The sequence below is a fragment of the Pinus tabuliformis genome, chromosome 6, assembly GCF_031772625.1.
Source record: "Pinus tabuliformis cultivar Carrire ecotype Pingquan chromosome 6, CPIR1, whole genome shotgun sequence".
Taxonomy (NCBI): domain Eukaryota; kingdom Viridiplantae; phylum Streptophyta; class Pinopsida; order Pinales; family Pinaceae; genus Pinus; species Pinus tabuliformis.
Genome location: NC_142292.1, coordinates 636,811,811 through 636,816,032, shown reverse-complemented (window position 1 = coordinate 636,816,032; position 4,222 = coordinate 636,811,811). Strand labels below are relative to the sequence as shown.

The window sequence follows — 4,222 nt, the reverse complement described above, 5'->3', positions numbered from 1 at the left end:
AATCAGCTCTATAGTATACCAGAGGTAGCCACGCCTACGACCATCTCTTTGATCACTACAAATAGAGCTCAACTCGAACTAAATGGAACATGCCACAAGTAATCTTCTCATGGACACGTAGATCAGGAACACTCACCAACAGAGGATCTAGCTATATCAAGTTGTCAAAGCAGTCCAATTTGTTCACCAAGGAAAGTGGTTCATGAGGGACGAGCTACGCTAGAAATTTCCTTACCTCATGGAGGGCTAGGATTTAAATCATTATGTCCCATTGATGTGGCCATACCATTTGGAGCCACTGAGTTAGATTCGGCTCATACAAAAAATATGTTGTAGATATAAATGAATGTATGAGTGTAATTATTAAAAAATTCTTCAATGACTATAATTATTAAAAACTCACACAAGCAAAGCTCAACTCGAACTACATGGGACATGCCACAAGTAATCATCTCATGGACACGTAGATCAAGAACACTCACCAACAGAGGATCTAGCTATATCATGTTGTCAGAGCAGTCCAACTTCTTCACCAAGGCAAGTGGTTCACGAGGGACTAGGTATGATAGAAATTTCCTTACCTCATGGAGGCTCTTTATCCAATGGGGATCGTTGCTTCATAAGGGGGAGAACTGATCTGGTGGATATTTGTGGCCACCTTCCTATTCCACCTAGAACTCCAACTAGTTTCATTAATTAGTAACATTTACTATTCTTACCATTTTTTTTGGTCTTGAACTTCCCGAGTAGTTTTGACCCTGTAAACGACATTTTATTGAGATGTGCTGCAGCTAAGCACCATAAGGAGGGGCCACCACAAATATTGTAGTACTCAAGAAGACCTTTTGAACAAGGTATGGTACACACCAAATAGAGATAATATGACCAAGTTACGACCCAAGGAAGTTGCCAACCAAACTAATGCCAACGAGGCCCACAAACTATTGGCGTTACATCTCCAAGGGTTAGGGTTTTTGTTTATTAGGGTTTTCTCTTGTCATTCAATAATAAATAGGCCTTTGAGCCTAATTGTAACATAATTCAGAGGCATTTATCAACCACATCTCTTCTCATAGATAAGCTACCATTGACCAAGGTAGTTTATTTCCATTCTCTTTGTAAGAATTTTAATATTATGACATTAATGAAATTAAGTGTTATTTCTATTGCACCTTTATATTTATGGTTATATCAGTAATTTGTTGTATTGTTATTTAAGTTTGGACCATGGAATTATGATTAAAAAATGAGTTGAATAATATGTTGTAGATATAAGTGAATCTATGAGTGTAATCATTAAAAAAGTGTTCAACGACTGTTTATATTCGACTCTTTTCTTATATTTGATAGATGAAAAGTTAGTGTTGGTATACATAAGAAGTGCTTAATCGAACGTATAAATGAATGGTTTTATTGGTTCTTATCTTATGTTTATGAGATGAATATTCGAAAGTGGGATTGTAATAGTTGTGAGATGAAACGAATTATAGAGTAGCTTATAGCAAGATAATTACTTGACTATTCTCATTGGTTATTCACAATAAAATTATTCATCTGCATATAGTATACCTAGTTCTATACCTAGTTCCCCCTGATGTATTGATTAGGTAGCTTACATGGTTGGGGCTTATGCACACCATAAATTCTAGTTGAGAAGATGAAGATCTTTCTGATGAATAGGAAGGATAAGTCATACCCTTGTGGATAAGATAAGGAGTAGGTGATTAAATATTTTTGACCGCATTGGGTAGGAAGATTATTACTGAATGAATCCAACCTAGCTGAAACTTAGGTAGTAAAGTAGTTTTAGAAAAAAAACTAACAAGGAGAGGGACTTATTTAAGCCTCCCCTTCATTTGCAAAGTGATACGAGTTGATTGTACACGGTATAGCGCTATGGTGGAAGAAAGAATTTTGCAACTGAATTAAGTCAGAGACACAAAGTAGAGACGATCATACATCTTAATATTAGGAATCAGAAAAATGGATTCTTTCTCAAGGAAAACTTGAACTAGTTATGTTCAGAAATTAAATGTACTCTCTTATTAGAGATAAAGGAATGTTTCTCTCATTGAATTTTGAAGACTCACACTAGCAGAAGTGAATAAAATTCTAGACTAAATAGCAAAATAGATACATGAATGTGAAAACAACAAATGAGAAAAATCGAAGCAATATATATGTGTGTGTGTGTGTATGTGTATGTGTGTGTATATATATATATGTTTCTGTGTGTATTCTTAACCACAAAACATTAGTGGGAACCAAGAACTTAAATAAAAATATAGGAATCTTCATTAATCTTACATAATACTAGAATTAAACTGAAAACTATACTATACGTATAAATACAGACATCTTTATATACACCCTAAGAAATTACACATTGGTGAAATATTAGATAGTAAAGGAAGACATAATGTGGGAAATGATTTTAGACCCGTCATATAGCATTTGAGTAGTTTGTATAACTAGAACAATTAGACAGACATTGTAAAAATTCTAATCTTAAAGAGTAGAAACAACTTTATAGCACTGTCATAGTTCGGGTAACCAGAAACCCGAATGAGAGCAATAGTGAATTGTAAATTCAAAGGGAGAGATAGTATTCATAACCATGACAGTTCGTGTAGTGAAAACAAGAGTAAAAAAGGATCACTGTATCCACAATTCAAAGAGTTGGAATACCGTGTAAACGGTGTCAGCTCGACAATTACGAAAGAAAATATAATGAATCAAGGGCATTCGAGTTACAGCGAGGCGTCGAAACGTTCACCTCGCTCTAAAACCTGTCATAGCATATGTGTGTTCTAGTCCTACTTTTTGCACCATATATAAATACAAAAACTTCTAGTGACAAAGCGTCAACTGCGTAAACTTATGGAGGCGCAGACGGGTAGTTCCCTGGCCGAAGAATATCCAACATAATGGCACATCGAGACATATATAGAAACTTGGCGAGAAATGTAATAAGTACCCGCCTGTAGCAGCGTGGAGGTCTCATGAGAAAACGCTATGCCAAATTCCAAAAGTAGCCACAACAGAGGAAAATAAGGAATTAGTATATCGACTACAGTAAAATTGAGGAAAGGAATTAATGGAGATAGGAAAGGCGGTAAGAGCAAGAAATTACTTGCATTAAAGCGATTGCCAAACTCGGTGCCGGCCAGATTACTTGTGGCCAGAAATCGCGATTTAGAAATCGAACCAGAAATATCGTTTTAAAGAACAAAAATGGAATGTTACTCGAAAAGAAGTTAAATGCAATTATTAATGGTAAGGAGCAGGGTAACATACCCTTACTAGGTAATAGTTGGCGAAACCCTTCCCTCGCGGCATGCTGCCTCTGAGCAAACGTCTCGTCAAAGGGGGAGCCAAATGCATACCAAGTTCAAGCCGCCACTGAGCTAGTTGAGTAAAGAGATTTTCACCATGGCCAACGCTAAGGAGAAAAATTGTTGTTGGCTCCATACCCCAAATCTGCAAGAAGGTTATCCGTGTTAAGGGTGAAAGGGCGTTAATGCGAGGAGGAATAATAGACACCATAACTAAGAGTAACCTTAGACACAGAGCAACATAAACCTTATACGTAATACATTAAATCGTTATGGAAAAGGAAAGGGAGAAGGTTAAAAAGTGTGGAATTTACCTGAGATGACAAGGGTCGTGAGCAGGGGACTGGAGCAATGGACAGAAAGGGCTAGAATCGTCACGAAAAAAGCAGTCAGAGAGCCAGGTATTCCCCCTTGCGACTGCGAGTAGGTAACCGAGAAATGAACCCAAATCGAAAACGAAATGCAATGAGGTAGGGTTAGGATTATTCTAATGCAAGGAGAGTCGTCGATCCACAACTAGAATATCTAGACCATTAATTGAATTTGCTGCCCTCGAAAATGAGACTCGTGAGGGAAACCCTGAAGATCACGTGATAGTAGATGAGGTGGAGATCGATGACTGACTCGATGGGAAGTGGTACTGGCCACGGGGCACGCATTAAACTCCTTAACATTTAAAATTTACTCCAACTAGTCTGTCCGGGTCGCACCTAGAGAAAAGGTTAATAGGTTAGATAGGCATATTTTTTATTTATTTTTATTTTTTAAACTAGATGGGAGGTAGATGGGAGGTGGTACTGGCCACGGGGGCACGCATTAAACTCCTTAACATTTAGAATTTACTCCAACTAGTCTGTCCGGTCGCACCTAGAGAAAAGATTAAAGGT

At 37.4% G+C, this 4,222-nt stretch overlaps 1 long non-coding RNA gene across 1 annotated transcript; it reads right to left on the bottom strand.

Moving 5' to 3' along the window:
- Positions 1–2,948: 2,948 nt before the first annotated feature.
- LOC149260260 (uncharacterized) lies at positions 2,949–3,784 on the bottom strand. The gene is made up of 3 exons (XR_016248195.1): positions 3,650–3,784; positions 3,298–3,480; positions 2,949–3,174 (listed from the first exon to the last, which is right to left on the bottom strand). It is a non-coding gene; the product is annotated as an uncharacterized LOC149260260 (long non-coding RNA).
- Positions 3,785–4,222: the final 438 nt, after the last annotated feature.